The following is a 19,508-nucleotide window of genomic DNA, read 5'->3' as shown; positions in this document are numbered from 1 at the left end:
AGGTAAGCGGGCAACAAGTTGCGCCGCAACCCCCTTTTGGATAGCAAACCCAATCCTACTAAAAACAAAGTTTTGATTCTTATGAGCCGATAAATTGCTATGCATGACTTTTTGAACTCTGTTTAGAAGGTCCACGGCATTTAGAGCTAAGTAACCAAAAGTGTCAAAGGCAAAGGGAATAAACACGTGTTGATTCTCCAAATAAGCTTTCTCGTGTTTAACAACCTTACCCGAGGCCGCCTTTAATGCTGTCTGAGAGGCAACAAACCCATTGTCCTTTAGCCCAACAAGAGGGGAGACTCCTGTGAGATCCACACAAGCGTGTTTCCCCCAAACCCTACCCATCCAAAAACAAGAATATCTGCCGGTCGTAACGTAGATCTTCCTTCAAGAGGATCCGTAAGAAAGTTTACGGGAGCCTCCTTTTTAGCTGAAATTCCGGCCCGTTTAAGAACATCGCATAGAACATCCCTCACCAAATCATGTCTGTATTTAAACCCAGGTAACGAATTGCGTGCTCGCCAAAAGAATCCAAACAGACATTGTGGCAAACTGGTCATGGCTCATCTACCGGGAACAAAGGAATCATTAACCGATACTTAAGGATGGTCCGGTACTACTAACTATTATTTCTTTCTCCTTCCATTTATAATCTTAACTACTAACTATTTTGTCTTATTATCATTTTCATTTTAAATTGATTTCTAGTATATTTTCATAGAAGTTTAACTTTCTAATTATTATTTCCGGGTTAATCGGAATCGCTTATTTAGGTCGGGTTTACCCAACACATGAAATTCAATTCGTTTTGAAGGCTTTTGGTTTGTATATGAAATCTTGTATGCAATATTAAATTTAGAAGTCACATGCGGCATGTACATATTTAATTGAATACATTATAAATTACCCATATATCACAATGTTAACAAATTTGTATGTTGTGAATACATAACAAAGAAAAATAGCCTAAAATATGAAACTCACAAGATACAAAACATAAGTTTCATATCAAATAAACGTAACTATAATTATGTCAAATAACTAGCTAACAACATAATTATATCAATACTCTAACGAGCTAATTGCTTGCCAAAAGCCAAAACACAGTCATAAAATATAATGTGGCCTCGCTTATTGTTGAGAATAGAGTAGCCATTGATGTTCAATTAGATCTTCTTGAAGTTGATGATGTGCCGAGCTATCTCTAATATGAAGATGTCGCTCGATGAATTCCGTAAACTCAGTTGTGTGATCACGCGACAATTCGAGGAGATCATCAAGTTGATCATACTCGAAGTTAAGATTGTCACCATCATCACGCTCATATTCAATAATCATGTTATGTAAAATAACACACGCTTTCATTATAGTTGTTAGTTCACTCACTTTGAACATCCGGGAAGGTCCTCTAATTATTGCAAATCTTTGTTGAAGTACACACCGAATGCTCGCTCGACATCTTTTCTTGTCGATTCTTGTGCTTTTGCAAAATATTTATTTTTATTCCCTCTTGGTGATGGAATCGTCTTCACAAAAGTGCGCCACTTAGGATAAATACCACCCGCAAGGTAATATCCCATTGTATAATCGTGACCGTTGATTGTGTAATTGACTGAAGGAGCACGCCCTTGCACAAGTTCCGAGAAGTTGATGATGTGCCGAGCTATCTCTAATATGAAGATGGCGCTCGATGAATTCCGTAAACTTAGTTGTGTGATCACGCGACAATTCGGGGAGATCATCAAGTTGATCATACTCGAAGTTAAGATTGTCACCATCATCACGCTCATATTCAATAATCATGTTATGTAAAATAACACACGCTTTCATTATAGTTGTTAGTTCACTCACTTTGAACATCCGGGAAGGTCCTCTAATTATTGCAAATCTTTGTTGAAGTACACACCGAATGCTCGCTCGACATCTTTTCTTGCCGATTCTTGTGCTTTTGCAAAATATTTATTTTTATTCCCTCTTGGTGATGGAATCGTCTTCACAAAAGTGCGCCACTTAGGATAAATACCACCCGCAAGGTAATATCCCATTGTATAATCGTGACCGTTGATTGTGTAATTGACTGAAGGAGCACGCCCTTGCACAAGTTCCGAGAAAATAAATGACCTCTCTAAGACATTAATGTCATTATGTGAACCGGGCATACCAAAAAATGCATGCCATATCCAGAGATCATATGAAGCAACCGCCTTTAAAATAATAGTAGGCTCACGAATATGGCCAGAGTACATACCTTTCCAGGCCGAGGGGCAATTTTTCCACTTCCAATGCATGCAGTCGATGCTTCCAATCATCCCGGGGAATCCTCGTTGTTCACCAACAGCTAGTAATCGACTAATATCATCGGCGTTTGGTGACCGCAGAAATTCAGTTGAGAAAACACTTACTACTGTTTCACAAAATTTTTATAGGCTCTCCATTGCGGTGCTTTCACCAATGCATATATATTCATCCATAAAATCTCCAGCAACCCCATACGCCATCATTCTTAATGCTGTGGTTATCTTTTGTATAGCAGAGAACCCAAGTCTTCCGGCATTGTCTCTTTTTTGGACGAAGTACGGCTCATTAGACTCTACCTCATTTACAATACGGAGAAATAGAGGGCGCCTCATCCGAAATCTCCTTTGAAATAGATTTGAGGGATATATCGGATCTTTTGCAAAATAATCAAGAAATAGGCGTTCATGTCCTTGAACGCGATCACGTTGAATAAACTTACGACGTTGGCGATTATGACGATAACTTGATGACTGTCCATCGATATCCTCATTAAGTTCAACATCGCTCTCATCTTCAGAGGACAAGTATGTCAACAATTTGCGAAAGAATGTAGGAGCCATATGCTGCAAATGAAGTAGAGTATGTTAGCATATCAAAGATGAATTGCATTAAATTCACTAAGTCCTAATATTTTCTCAATTACCCACATGTCCATCAAATTCACTAAGTCCTAATATTTTCTCAATTACACCCTCTGCAATAAATCTATCTACTAACAAAAGATCTCCCAGCACCATCTTATGTTGGCTCATGTCCATCAAATTCACTAAGTCCTAATGGTTTTAAAAACTGGCCCGGAATAGACCTCCGGGCCAAACCGGAAACCTGCCTTTTCATCGTTTTAGTCACTATGCATTAAACTGTTCGATTTGAACCACTCGTTATGAAGTGAGCAAGTCTAGAAATAGGATTGAGAAAAGGTTTGAAGTTTTTCCTTAGTGATTTTAACCTTTTCTTTTGTAGTTTCTATAATTTTTAAAAAGTTAATATTTATTATGATGTAATCTCTGTCGAAAAATGGTTAACCCGTTGAGCACCAGGTATGTTTCTTATAACTGCGCGCACGTGTGTTTATCTTGATTACTGTTTTATAATCTAACATGTTTACTTTTACAAGTGGTCCTTCTGGTGATCTTTATATCCACCTTTATGTTAAAGAAGTTAAAGGGATCTAGAGAGATGGAGTTAATCTGCTTTCATGTTTCAGTTTGTTATCTTGATGCTATATTGGGGGCAGTGGCCAAAGTGAAGACAGCTGAAGGGTTGACTGGTTATGAATGGTTTTTTACTGGTTCTGTTCGGTTTGCTTTTGCCAGTCTAGAAATGGTTTCAGTTGAGAGGTTTACAAACCGGGCCTGAGCCTGCAGTTTCAATCGGGTTGAAACTGGTCTCAAAGAGTACTGATTCGGTTCTTTTTTTGCACCTCTTGCAACTTGCACATGTTTAATACATAATATTTTTTTATACAAAATCCAATTTATAAAACAGATAAAGATAATGCTTTTTTGTTATTACTATTATTAATTATTATTTAATATTATATAATCACTTTCCAAACACAAATCCAAATAAAAAGTTCAAAAATTATATTTGCATTCTTTAGTATCTCTGTAACATTAGAGGTGACTGGTCGGTTGACCCACTTACTTCTATTGTGACGCGTTAATGTCTATACGTTAATATCTTTTACTTTCTTATGCTGTTTTAGTATTTTATATTAATACAGAGAAATTTGTTCAAGAGGACGTGTAACTTGCAGCTATGCGAAAAGGAGAATCTGTGTGGGGTGCTTAGATATAACAACGACAATCATATATATACATAATAGGGGTGCTTTGATATAACAATGATGTTCAAACTGTGATGTGTTATGCATGATTTTATTAGCTACATATATGCGCTCTACATTAACAAAATGGATCTGTTATGCTTTTGCAGGTATATTTTCATGGAAGTTCCCATTCTTAACACAATCAGTTCAGTAATTTTCTAAATCTTTACACAATTTAACCTAATTTTCTATATCTTTACACAACTTAACCTAGTGAAATAGAAATTAAAAGATTACCTTGTGAAGAAACGATTAAAGTGAATCAAATTGAAGGGTTTTGCAGCGATGCGACTTCTTTGCACCTCGTGTGTGTTGCTGGTTCGCGGTGGTTAAGTGTGGCAGGTCCAGTACCAAACTCCGACAGTGGAGTAGGTTATTTTGGGAAGACTTGTGGTGGTGGAATCAAACAGAAGATGGTTTTATGATTAGCGTAGGATTGGAGGGTGAAGATGGTACTAGGAAATGGAGTGCCGTGTGAATGCTCTAAATTTGGAGACACTCTCATAACATTTCTCTAGAATTTAGAGAATCGATTGAAGTGATTATTCCGATCATTTCTCTTAATTTTAGAGATGAAGATGGATATGGGAAATGCTCTTATTCATTTACCGGTTAGGCCCGGCTTCGAAAATAAAAAAAAAATAAAAAAATTTTGAGCCGAAGGCGAAAAAATATTTTGGGTCTTTAAGTAAAAAAATTATTTTGTTAGATTTAAACAATTTAACTTTTAAATGGGTTTACTTGGTTATAATTTGGGTTGTGCAAAAACCTTTTATATAAAAATAAGCTAAAACATGTTTCAAATGAGACTAGAACCCACAACCTTTTGGTTAGGAGTCATACCCTTTTGCCACTAGACCAGGCTAATTGTTATGTAGTTGAGTTTAAAAAGTTAATCTATACATATCGTTTTTCATAAAAATACATTTAATTTAAAAAAAAAATTCGGGCCTAACGGGGTGTCGGGCCTGAGGCCGTCGACCACCCAGCCGCCTATAGGCCAGCCCTGTTACAGGTCAATCCCTCACCGTCATCTTATTTCTACCATCATATACTCACAAACCACAAAATCACCGACGCCACACACACAATCACCGGCGCCCCATTTTTGTGTTTTTTGTTTTTTATAATATGAAATAAATAAACAATTAAATGTAACAACACACAACGTTGAAATTGAAGAGAACTAATAATATGAGGCGGTGGTTGCATGAACGTGTGGCTGAAATTGAAGGAAACAATGAATAGTGTTTTCTGTGAGAGGAATAAGTTTTGGTTTTTAATATATATATATATAATTAAAATTAAAAATATAGCATATCTGAAAAATCAGAAAAATAAAATACGATAATTCAAACTAAAAAAATTAAAATACGAAAATTTAAACTAAATGATCTTTCGGCCAGCTATATTGCTCGATGATGATGTGTCGTGTCTTCCTTTTAGGAATGCTTGATGATGTTATCGTATCTTTCTCTTCGGCTTGCTCGATGATGTTGTCGTGTTTTTCTCTTCGGCTTGCTCGATAAGATATTTGCAAAAATTGTGTGCTATTATCATTAGAAAAAATGTCGATATCTAAATCGTTCGATGGTATGAATATTTCGTGATCATCGTTTGAGAAATTAGTCATTGAGCATTTGGGTGAATAAAAATTGTGAAGGTTTGAGTGAATAAAAATGATAGAATATTTAAGTGAATAAAATGGTGAAGAGTTAGTTGTATTTATATGTAGTAATAAAAATAATTAATTAATTACACATTTATGTTTTTAAAACATATATTCTTCATTTTGACTTGAATTGTAATTTGACAATCTACCCACATAAGACAGGGTATGTTTGATTTATGGTTTGGAACCATGCATGAAGCTTACTCTTTTATGTACCCTTTCCCCTTTTAAAACAATTTACAAAATGCTATATATTATTTCACATCTTATTTGTTTTGACAAATAAACCCTTTAAGGTGACACATAATCTAGAAAAATCAATTGACTAAGAATCAAAAACTTCTTTAAGAAATCATGTGGACAATTAACAATTCTCACCAAAACGATACGCCAATTATAATGCACAATAAATTAAATACGAATTACAAATCTATCTTCCTACTATATAGGGAAGTTAGCCGGTTAGGGATGATACTTTCGCATTAGATAAGAGAAAAAAAAGGTCGGGAAATATGACATGTCGACGGTTTAAAAGAAAGAAAGAAGACACGAAATGTAGAAATTAGTGATAGAATCCGCTATTGAAACATAAAAGCAAAGTAACCTAACCAGTGAAAATAAACCAACATGTGACATCCAACTACAATGATGTTACCGATATATTTGAAGTGATTAATTTGGGATTGAAACAAAAAAAGGGGTTGAATTTTGGGAGTTATGGGTGGGATTTGTGAAGTGAAGAGGAAAAGTGCAATATTTATCACAGGTATCTAGAAACTATTTTGTTTTATAAAAATGAGATAAAATCAATCATATTAGCATGGATTAACAATGATGAAATCAGGAATTTTTATTAGTAGGGAAAAAAACAGGTCAAAACAGATACGATTTGGTCGGGTAAAAAATAAAAATACCAAATAACATAAAAAGTACAACATTTAAAATAATTTATTTTAAATGCTGATAAAAATGTATTTGACTTGCGACCAACTAATAGTTTGTTAAAATCACGGAAGCTAAAAAATTGATTTAGCCTTTTTGTTCAAATGTTAAAAACTCAAATTGATTTAACTTAATGTTCAAATGGAATACAACAATACAAGTAAAAACAGGGGCTTTTAAGTTATAAATTACTAAACGGGTGCCCGCGCGATGCAACGGTGTTTGAACACGGGCCCTGTTAATCACGTAACAATTATGAGTGTTCATGGTTCAGTTTAAAACCTTGAACCCGTTTAAACCAGTCATCGATTTGGTTTCACGGCTGGGTTTTTTACATTCGAACTGCAGCAAACAGTTTGATTCGCATTTTATAATGGAAACTGACCATATGAAATCAGACCAGACTATAAACACTAAATGCATTTTATTTTTTTTTCTTATATAATATTAGATATGTTTGTTATATATAGTTAGATGCCTGCGCGATGCAGCGGAGTATGTACGCAAACATGACATCTAATGCGTAACCGGTGTTACTGTTCCAGTAAGTGCGTGACTTCCCAACAGTACATGCGCAACTTGGCGATAGTATGCTCGTAATGCGACATTGGAAGCTTAACCGGTGATAGAGAGCACGCCATAAAACAACCGTGCGCACGCAATCATGTGTTGATGCACACGCAACTCTACATTGAACGCGTCTTGACTCGCAACCTTGAGCGCGTCTTGACCCGCAACCTGTTCTGCCTAACATTGTTCTAACACAAAATTTGTTCTCACTTGATCCCTTTCGACCTGAACCCGTCTCGACCCAAACCAGATTAACCTTTTTTGATCGACCCATTCCAACCTTAACCTAAAAGACCCATGACCCGCATGGCCGAACCCGCCCAACCCGTTTGCCGGTCCTTAATGGTAATCATGTAACACATTAAAATTTTAAAATGAAAAAACTATAGCAATACCATACTCAAATGAAAGAGAATAAAATATTCGTTTTTATGGTATAATGTTTTTAAAAATATATTAATGTCTGGAAAAGTTATAAACGTTTAAACGCCGTAAGAGTAGTAGGTTTAAAATAAGGGGTATATATGTAACTATTTTATAAATTAACAAAATGTGATTAAAGTTAAAGTACCAAACTTGTAATTATTTTTAAATAAATTAAAACCAACTTTGCTAAAAGACCAAATTATCAAAAGACAAAATTGCCTATAAAATGTCTTAATTTTATGCATTAATGTTTGTAATTAAAACAACAAGTTTGATATCTCTTAAAATTTAAAAGGTCCCTAACTCATGCTTTATATACATAGTATATAGATATGTATATAAATAAAAGTGAGATTGAAAAAGGCCTGATCCAATCATTATAAGGGCAAAATCAGATGAATTAACATTAAACGGGCTTATATGAGGCCCATTGGCCCCAAACTTCCAAGTGGATCCGATGATTCCGATCCACCCATGTGGATAATGCCATTATGGTGTATTGGTGTTTTTACAATTCAAAGTATTACGATTTCACTTACATACTTCAATTCACTATATGGACTTGTATGTTTGCTTGCTTATTTGTTTACGTGCGTTGATTTCAATTTCAAGTGGTGGTGTCGATAAGTATGATCATACGTAGGGCTGTAAACGAACCGAACGAACACGAACAGGGCCTTGTTCATGTTCATTCGTTAAGTAAATAATGTGTTCACGAACGGTTCACGAACACTTACCGAACGAGATTTTATGTTCATGTTCGTTCATTAAGGAAATTAATGTGTTCACGAACGGTTCACGAACACTTACCGAACGAGATTTTATGTTCGTGTTAGTTCATTAAGGAAATTAATGTGTTCACGAACACAAATAAAATCGGCAAAGCCTAGAGATTGAGACCGACGTATTTATCAATGTGAATGATGAAAGCCTATAAACAAATCGAATGAACACGAACAAGGGCATGTTCGTGTTCATTCATTTAACTTTAAAAGAACACAGACACTTAATCGAACAAATATTTATGTTCATGTTCGTTTATTTAAAAATGGACATTTGTGTTGGTTTGTTTAAAATCTAAACTAACATAACTGAACAAAGATAAACGAACACGTATGAACAAACGTAAATGAACATAAATATAAACGAACGTAAATGAAAACACTTACATGAACACAAATTAACAAATATAAAACCTTTAAGCAGATGACCAATCCAGATAATATTTAATAATTTTCTATTAATATTAATACATAAATATACATAAATAAATAGACATAAACGAACGTTCATGAACATAAATGAACGAACAGAACATGCGTTCATGTTCGTTTGTTTAATTAAACGAACACAAATTTTTTGTTCATGTTCGTTCGTTTATTAAATAAACAAACATAAACGAACTTCCTGCCGAACGGTTCACGATAGTTCACCGAACGTTCGGTTCGTTTACAGGCCTAATCATACGCCTCCCTTTGCACTCAGTACCATTTTGTTTCGAGTGGAAAAGGGCCTCATTATCCGAGTACGTTGGCTGTTCCCAACTGAAAATGACCTTCGTTTATTCTTTAAACTCAGGACCTTGATTCAAGCGTAAAGAACCCTTATGTTCGCTTTTCACAAGTTTCATGGAATTGTATGATTTTTATGTATTATGTCAAACTGTGTGAGCTCACTAACTATTCATATACTTGATATTATATATATATATATATACACTACAAGTACAAACATTAGAGGATGATACTTGGAGAAGACACTAGACTTAGATTATTCAAACAAACAGACAAACTGTATAGTTGTATTATTACAATTATTTGTTACAAACTTGTGTATATGATGTTTTAATCAATTTATGATAATATTGTCACTTAATAGTGTCACATGTGTTTTGAGCAGTCTGTACGTCACACTAGGGCGTTTCTGCTTATGTCGGGATGTTACAATAAAGAATTTGTAGAAATCATGTTTGATATAATGAATAGTAGGGTGCGCCTAACAATCAATTATAAAACTGTTCTTGTCAGAGGGGAAGGCCACTCATGGGTATGACCCACCCATGCAACGGTCAATCCCGCACTTCCATCTCATTTCTACCCTCATATACCCACAACTCACAGAATCACCGGTGCCACCTGCCCACAAGTACACTGAAACAATTTGTGTTTTGCTTTTGATAATCTAATATAAATAAAACAATTAAATGTAACAAGAAATAACTTTGAAATTGAAGAAAAGTAATAATATGAGGCGATGGTTGAATGAACGTGTGGCTGAAATTAAAGGAAGTGATGAATATAGTGTTTTTTATGAGAGGAATAAGTTTTGGTTTTTATTATATATATATATATATATATATATATATATATAATTAAAATAAAAAATATAACATGTCGGCCAATTATATTGCTCGATGATGATGTTGTCGTTTCTTTCTCTTCAGCTTGTTCGATGAGATATTCGCAAAAATTGTATGCTACCATCATTAGAAAAAGTGTCGTTATCAGAATCGTTCGACGGTATGAATATCCCGAGATCATCGTTTGAGAAATTAGTCATTGAACGTTTGAGTAAATAAACATGGTGAAGGTTTGAGTGAATAAAAATGATGGAAGATTTAAGTGAAAAAATGATGAAGAGTTTGTTGTAATAATAATAATAATAATTAATTAATTACACATTTATGTTTTCAAAACATATATTCTTAGTGGTAAAGGTTTGCCTTGAGTTGTAATTTGACAATCTACCCACACGAGAGGGGGTGAGTTTGCTTTGTGGTTTGGAATCTATGAAACTTACCCTTGCATGTGTCTCTTTCACTCTTAAAACAATTATAAAATGTTATATATTATTTCACACCTTATTTATTAAAAAAAAATTAGGGTGACACATAATCTAGAAAATCAATTAACTAATAATCAAAAACTTCTTTAAGAAATCATGCAGACTATTAACAATTCTCACCAAAAAAATATGCCAATTATAATACACAATAAATTAAATACGAAATACAAATCCATCTTCCTATTATACAGGGAAGTTAGCCAGTTAGGGATGATACCTCCGCATCAGAGAAGAGAAAAAAAAGTTCGGGGAATATGACATGTCAATGGTATGGAAGAAAGAAAAAAGGCACGAAATGTAGAAATTAGTGATAGGATCCGCTGCTAAAACATAAAAGCAAAGTAGCCTAACTAGTGAAAATAAGCCATTCTGAAAACCGGAAAAATAAAATACGACAATTCAAACTAAAAAAAATAGAATACGAAAATTTAAACTAAATAATCATTCGGCCAATTATATTGCTCGATGATGATGTTGTCGTGTCTTTCTCTTTGGCTTGTTTGATGAGATATTTGCAAAAATTGTATGCTACTATCATTAGAAAAGTGTCGCTAGGTATGAATCTCCCGAGATCATCGTTTGAGAAATTAGTCATTGATCATTTTAGTAAATAAAAATGGTGAAGGTTTGAGCGAATAAAAATGATGAAAGATTTAAGTAAATAAAATGGTGAAGAGTTAGTGATATTTATATGCATAATAATAATAATAAATAATTACACATTTTTGTTTTCAAAACATATATTCTTCGTGGCAAAGGTTTGTCTTGAATTGTAATTTTGCAATCTACCCGCATGGGAGGAGGTGGGTTTCTTTGTGGTTTGAAACTCATGAAGCTTACTCTTGCATGTTTACCTTCCCCCTCTTAAAACAATTACAAAATGTTATATGTTATTTCACACCTTACTTGTTAAACAAAAAAATTTAGGGTCACTCATAAGCTAGAAAATCAATTAACTAATAATCAAAAACTTCTTAAAGAAATCATGCGGATTATTAACAATTCTCACCAAAATGATATGCCAATTATAATACACAATAAATTAAATACGAATTACAAATCTATCTTTCTACTATATAGGGAAGTTAGCCAGTTAGGGATGATACCTCCGTATTAGAGAAGAGAAAAAAAAGGTCGGGGAATATGATATGTCGATGGTTTGTGAAGAAACACTAATCGACCCCAGGGCAGATTACGGATAATCTGGGGGTTAAATAGATGTTTCCCACGAGGGGTTAGATCCGGCGAAGATGGTTCTTCTGATAACCTGCAAAACAGACACCGTGAGCTCGTCACTGAGAAGGGGGGGTACCTCCTTGTGACCACCCTCCGGCGTGAGAATCAGACTAGATTGCTCTTGAATATAAGTGTATATTAAGAGAATGACTAGAGCAGATATCAGGTAATATATCAAGATATGAGATATGAGATAAGATAATACCATTCCAAGGTGTTGGAGTATTTATAGCCGAAGGTAGGTTTCCAAGCAGGTACAGCCGGCTGAATAGTGTTCCTGTTCTGCCAACTGTGGGCTACGCACATGCCATGCTGGTGGTTGGTGGGTAGGCAGCGGCTGATAGTGACCAGGCCGGCTGTGTACTATTCCTGTTCCACCAACTGCAGGCTATGCACGTCCTCCGACAGGTTGGTGAGTAGGCAGCGGCTAATAGTGACATTCAGTACAAGAGCGTGCTGCTCGTCATACTGTTGTCAGTGAGCTGTCGTATCTTTGGTCAGATCTTTTGTCCATACCTCGCCAGGTACAGTACAAAAGATCCTCCAGTATCGTACGGACTGGCTCATTTGGGCGGGAGTTTTCCCGGCTTTGGGCGGGAGTATTCCCGGCTTTGCTCATTCCTTCTTCAGGTGACATTACTGAATTATTTTGAGAGTTTAGTGCCTTGTGCGTGTAGCCTTGCTGCGCGGGTAGCCTTCCCTGATGGCTTGTATCCGCAGCTGCGGGAACAGGCGGAGTACTTCACCATTGGGAGGCTTTTCCTGCTTGAACAGCTTGCGTACTGCGCATAAGGACGTCACGTCTCTGAGCATGGTGGGTCCTGCGGATCCAGTTGGTCTCTGCGCAGACGTCCCTTTTAAGTTAAGTCTTGCGGGTTCAACCGCGCAGACGTCCGTTAAGGAGTCTTGCGGGTTCAACTGCGCAGACGTCCCTTTTCAAGGTGAGTTGCGGATCCAACCGGGCTCTGCTGGGACCTACCTCTTCAGTTTGGAAGAAAAAAATAAGACACGAAATGTAGAAATTATTGATAGGATCCACTACTAAAATATAAAAGCAAAGTAACCTAACTAGTGAAAATAAACCAACCTGTGACATCCAACTGCAATGATGTTACTGATATATTTAAAGTGATTAATTTGGGATTGTAACAAGAAAAGGGGTTGAATTTTGGGAGTTATGGGTGGGATTTGTGAAGTGAAGAGGACAAGTGCAATTTTTGTCACTGGTATCAAGAAACTATTTTGTTTTATAAATATGAGATGGAATCAACCATATTAGCACTAATAATGACGAAATCAGGAATTTTTGTGAGTGGGGAAAAGAACAGGCAGGTCAAAACATGTACGTTTAGGTCGGGTAAAAATACCAAATAACATATAAAGTACAACACTAAAAATAATTTATTTTAAAAGCTGATAAAAATGTATTTGACTTGCGGACAACTAATTGTTTGTTAAGATCACAGAAGCTAAAATTGATTTAACCTTTATGTTCAAAGCGCAAATCGATTTAACTCAATACAAGTAAACTGAAAATGGAATACAACAATACAAGTAAAACAGGGGCTTTTAAGTTATAAATTATGAGGGAAGACTCATGTACAAAATGATTTTAACATGAGAACGTAGAAAACAATACCAATCTATCAAAAATGAGAACGTATAAAACAATACCAACTATAATGCTAATCTACATAAGCAATGCTTTATAATAACAAAGAAAAAACCCTAATAATAAAAATAAAAATAATCAAAATTAGCAACAAAATAATAAGAGCAAATACTTGTCAAAGAATAAGAAAAAACATAATAATGATAATAACAAAACATAAATCAAAACGTCTCATAATCATAAACCAGTAAATACGAACAAAAAAATAAAATAACACTTATAAAAACAAATATATTATGATAATAATAACAAATTGATTCTCAATGTTTTCATATTAAGAATAATTTGTATTTGATTCTGAAATATAAATTATAATAGTGAGATTGAAAAAGGCATGATCCAATCAATATAAGGGTAAAATGAGATGAATGAACATTAACCGGGCTTATTTGAGTATGGCCCATTGGCCCCTAACTTCCAACTTCCAAGTGGATCCGATCCACCCATGTGGAATTGTGGATTATGCTATTATGGTTATTTTATTTAATTTGTTTGTACATTATAAATTTATAATCAAAGAAATTCGATAATGGGTATCCATTGTATGGAAAACTAGCGAAAAGTAACCACTAACCAACCTCATTATAGTGGCCCATTTAGAAAAACTAGTGTTTATTTCACCTAAATTAGCGGCAAGTTAAAATGTTTGGTAGTCTCTTAATGATCATTAAGAGATTATTAAAAGATTACTTTTTAACCATTAAGAAGCTATGAATTATTAAGATGTAGCTTTCTAATAGTCATTAATAGACTATCAAACCCCTAAATATATTTAAAGGGATGTGATCAATACGTGTAACAAACTTATTTGACGATGATTAACAAAATAGCTTAACACCTTAACATGCACACAATTAATAGAAAGAAATGACCATATTCTTTAGCTCATAGGTTGTTAGATTGTCAAATGATGCTGAGACTCAAGATTCCGATAACAGAGATATCATTTAACAGATCACAAATGATTAATATCGTTTCACATTTTTTGAACGACAAATTAACAATTCATAAATACTCACATAAACCCTTGACTCGTAGAATATTTAGTAGACATCTTAACACCACACCATGCTCTTATATAGAAATTGATTAGTTATTAGTTGTAAGTCAAACATGCTTTTATTTTATTTTGTTGTCCTTTGTAACATTCACCTCAAACTTCAATAATAAGTTGTGATCTTAAAGACAGGGCCGGCTCAATGAATACGGAGGCCTAAATCGAAACAAAATTTTGTGGTTATTTCATCACAATTGTTAAATAAAAAAAATTGCTTATTACAAGTTTTGAACTCATAACCTATACTTTACCCATTATAATATATCTATATATAAAGTTTTTCTTAGACTTGGAGGCCTTAATTAAATATGAGCCTAAAACACTAATTTGTTTTCGCTATATCACGAGCGAACCGTCCTCATTCTGCCCAAAGATCAAATCTGCTTACCATGACCATTTGCAACAAAAAGAATAACATCTTATCACATGTGGTCTGCAACAAAAATATTTTTGGCTTATTATGATCTTTTGCATAAATATAATCTTACCCGTCAACTACAAATCGCCACAACCTTATCACCTTCGCCACATGGCTTTCTTTATCATTACGTGCTTAGCCACATTTACAGGATACCCTCATCTTTCTCGTCACAAAATCGTCCAAAAATCAAGCAATGGCATCCACAGCCCCATCTCTTACCGCCAAATTCCTACCAAAACTTCACCAACACCCAAAACTCCAACCGTCGAAGCGGCGGGTTTTAGTTTTACATACAAAAACCACCAACGTCCGCCAGAGAACACATGCAGTGCGAATTGTGAATACCGCCACAAAAAGAAATGGGAGAATAATGTTCTCAGACGTGGTGGTGACACGGCTAAGGGAGGTGTTTAAGGGTAGAAAATGGAATGCTGTGAATATAGCGACCGCGGGAGTGGCGGCGGCCATGCCCTTGCTGTGTGTTTTGGCTCCGTTTACGTTCAACTGGAGAGCTTTATGGGTGGCAGTTGGGTTGTATGTGGTGACTGGACTTCTTGGTATTACTCTCTCGTTTCATAGAAATCTGTCACATAAAAGTTTTAAGCTTCCCAAATGGCTTGAATATGCATTTGCATATTGTGGTGTTCAGGCTCTTCAGGTAATTAATATTAATATGTTATTTCCAATGTTTAAGGAATCATTTTTTGGTTATTTTAAACTGATAGGATATTTCAGGGGAACCCGATCGATTGGGTGAGTACGCATCGGTATCATCATCTGTATTGTGATTCGGAGAGAGATCCGCATAGCCCGCTTGAAGGATTCTGGTTTAGTCACATGAGTTGTTTGATACCGACACCATTACAGAAAGGGTAAGTGTAAAGCTATATGAGTCGTATGAGTGTTCCATATGATATGATGAAAATTTCATTCGGCCACATATAAAGTGTATACTAAGTTGTATAGTTTTTACTAAAACTTACTGATATGACACTAGGCCGGTATCGTGTCAAAAGTCACATGGACATGACATTTCTATCAGTCAATGGTTTGAAAAAGTCATATGAGTCATATAACCTCATATGATCTGTATGACGTGACATGCATGCTGGGTTGCATATTTGGGGGCGGTGTATGTAAGTCATTACGTAATGCATTACGTTTTTGTTGTAGTGCGGAGAACAAAGCAATGTTGGAGATTTGGAGCAACAACCATTTTATAGATATCTTCGAACAACTTACGTTGTACACCCGATTGCTCTTGCTCTTGCTCTTGCTCTTCTTCTATATGCAATCGGGGGACTACCCTTTATCGTATGGGGAATGGTACATTTTTTGTATGCTTTTACTTCGAATTTAAAATCATAACACCATAGAAGCTAGAAGAATGCATACATGTTTTTTCAATGTATGTTTGTTTAAAAGCAGGGAGTGAGGATAGTGTGGGTGTATCACATTACATGGTTTGTGAACTCAGCTTGTCATGTATGGGGACGCCAAGCGTGGGACACCGGTGATCTTTCTCGCAATAATTGGTAAGAATTTGTGGTATTGATCATGGGTGACTGTAAAAATAACCGACGAACGTTGAATTGAACAGGTGGGTGGGGATATTGGCATTTGGAGAAGGATGGCACAACAACCATCATGCATTCGAGTACTCGGCTAGACATGGGTTAGAGTGGTGGCAGATAGATATGACATGGTATATGATCCGTCTTCTTGAGATTATTGGGTTGGCTACTGATGTCAAGCTGCCAAACCCATCTCATATTCAAAGAATGGCTTTCTCTCCAAAGACTTGATATATATGGCCTTGATATTATACTGAAAACCGAAAATCATAAGACCTGCTAATTGAATTGCACATAAGAGTATAAACTATGATCAGAAGTAGTAGAAAGGAAAACATAGGCAGTTATGTTACATAACTGTCTCGTGTATCAAACAATGGCTCGGGTCCGGATGTGATATGCGAGTCGAGTCTTAAGATATTGTTGGTTCTGAAATGAACAACTTAACTTTAGTTTAAGATCTTGTAGTATAACTTTAGCGTCTTATTTTGGTTTTTAACCATTGAAATTATCAAAGTGTGCATGACCATTTGAAAGGAAATGTTGGAAGTGTCCAAATCTGCAAAGTGTGTGACATAGAAAAAGAAATAATTAAAAAAAAAAAAGTTAGCCTTTAACTTAGGCGCACCAAAACGTGAATTTTCTTTCAAGGTAGGTCGATGAAGGGTCGACAAGCCGGGGCCATTGCGGCTTTGGGATGATCGGCATGGCTACTCCCATCAAGGTCATTTTTATTCTGTTGTACTGAGATGGGCGGTATTCCTGTCAGCACCAAACCCATTCCGTCCACCCTAATGGGATGACTAAGGTGGTGTTGGTTTGATCTTAAGGTTTGGGATGGCATGGGCTCGAATCCCTTATGGTGCATTCCTTTTTTTTTTTTGGTTTCTTGCAACTTTGTTCGTTTGAGAACTTTAATCCTCTATGTTTAATAATTTTGTTAAATCGTTCATAAATTTAAAGTAAGTAATTAATAAGACTAATAGTTAATTTTGATTTTGATTTATATTATTACTATAATGAACCGAGCTAATACCAACTGAATTTCCACAATGCCTCAGCTGCAATGGTCGGGCTTAATCGATACCAACCAATTTCCGTCGCGTTCTCACTCCAATACCCGGGTTAAAAGCAACTAATTTTTGTTATTTTATTATTAGCAAACATTTTAAATTTGTTATTTTATTATTGTTGTTAAAAAATGTGACCCGCAGATAAATGTGAAACGAGACAAATAAATGTGAGAACTTTAGTATGTGAATTACCAAATATGAGGCGCTGAACTATTTAATATGACTAAACGAAAGAATATGTTATAATAATTATATGACTAAACGAAAGAATATGTTATAATAATTTTACAATATTAAGGTATAATGTTAACTATTGTGTATGAGATTAGGGTAAAATGTTAACTCTTGTATATTGTAAACTTATTGTCGGGTCATTGATTAAACCACTTGACTTTGGTATATGTATTACTTTAAAATCATGTGCAGTCAAAACTTTTTATATTGGAACGTTTTTGGGACATGTAATATCCTAGTCAGCAATAAAAAGTTTTACAAAAAATAGTGTAGTGGTAAAACATCCTATAACCTTTTTCAATCATTACATAATTATTACATTTTTAATATTTTAATATAAATATAAATTAAAAGAGAAAAATCTTGATTCGATAACTCTCCCCTTTCCAGCATTTTGTACAAAATGCCGGTCTCCAAAACGCCTGGAGGCGATGCTTTCTGACGTTTTAGACCAAAACACCACCTAAAACCCTACCACTGCAGATGGTTTTATATACTTATGGTTACACAACTATTCAGGAACTCAGCCACTCCGAAAGACTTAGGAAAGGGCTTGGGGGATAAAAAGGACATAGGGATTTCACAAACGTAATAATGATTTTTGGTACTTTATTTAACTCATGGTAATGTTTTGTTCAAATTAGTGACGTTTTGAATTTTGATTATTATATAAGTGATACTTCACCTTTAACATGAAGTCGATGTTATAGTTATGATCGGAGCTTCAGCTTAAGACTCTTTCCTTATGAAAATATAAGCCTAAAAAAAGACATGTGAGGTAATGAGTGACGTTGGGTTCGGATATAATCTATTGGAGAGCATAACCATTAACGGTTTCTCTCCAAGGAGTTCATACAAATCTAATATTTAAAATATGTAACTCTCGTTTATATTTAGATAGTTTGAATAGGCTTGATTGGTTTTTATTCTATCTTCATTATTCCATATTTGTAGCTTGTAACCGATTTCATTTTCTTGTATTTATAACTCACTATTATTAATAACAAAATCAAGTTGGTTTGATAAACTTATTATTATTCTAACTTAACATCATCATCGTCATTAAATGCTATTTGGATCCATGCTTTCAATGCCTGAAGTTCTCAAGCCGCCCATAAACTTGATTGAACTAAATTGATGGCATCGTCTTCTCCGCTACCGGCCAAATTATATTTAAAAATTTAAATGGTTAATTATATATAGATTAGTAACAGACCTTTAAAACTCTGAATTTCCAATTACTAGCCTAGTCTCCTGACTATTCTATAAGTTATCCAAATTTGACAAAAAGAACTAGCTTTAAAGTTGAATTATTAGCTTTCCTTTCACCATTATTTGTTAACTTCACTAGAACATTCACGTTGGAGCATCTATCTCTAACTCTACGCTTATCATACTTAATTACAAGCACACGCTTTATTGTTTTTCTTCCTTTACACTCACAGAAAACTATGAATGTTTGAATATAAGCCTCTAAATATATACAGGTGCACTTCAGTTTTCAATAAATTTTCATCTATTATGGAGATTAAGAATTTTCATCTATTATGGAGATTAAACATTCAGCTGTTGGACGCAGGAATAACCCTACCTCCCGGCCGCCCACCTCACCTCCCGTAACCCCGCCTCTCTTCCGCCCGCATCACCTCCGACAGTCT

The 19,508-nt window shown here is 35.0% G+C and overlaps 2 pseudogenes across 1 annotated transcript; one reads left to right on the top strand and one right to left on the bottom strand.

The window, feature by feature from the left end:
• Positions 1–1,131: 1,131 nt before the first annotated feature.
• On the bottom strand, positions 1,132–3,035 carry LOC143531027 (uncharacterized; annotated as a pseudogene).
• Positions 3,036–15,162: 12,127 nt separating this feature from the next.
• Positions 15,163–16,774, top strand: LOC143530974 (palmitoyl-monogalactosyldiacylglycerol delta-7 desaturase, chloroplastic-like; annotated as a pseudogene). Its single transcript, XR_013134946.1, has 5 exons — positions 15,163–15,627; positions 15,705–15,841; positions 16,143–16,295; positions 16,398–16,504; positions 16,570–16,774. The product of XR_013134946.1 is annotated as a palmitoyl-monogalactosyldiacylglycerol delta-7 desaturase, chloroplastic-like (transcript).
• The last annotated feature ends 2,734 nt before the right edge of the window (positions 16,775–19,508 follow it).

This window comes from Bidens hawaiensis, unplaced genomic scaffold (genome assembly GCF_021521415.1).
Source record: "Bidens hawaiensis isolate Kalapana, Puna unplaced genomic scaffold, B.hawaiensis_p1.1 tig00009070_1, whole genome shotgun sequence".
NCBI classification, from domain to species: domain Eukaryota; kingdom Viridiplantae; phylum Streptophyta; class Magnoliopsida; order Asterales; family Asteraceae; genus Bidens; species Bidens hawaiensis.
Note: the sequence above shows the minus strand (reverse complement) of the source record. Positions and strands in the feature narration are given on the sequence as shown.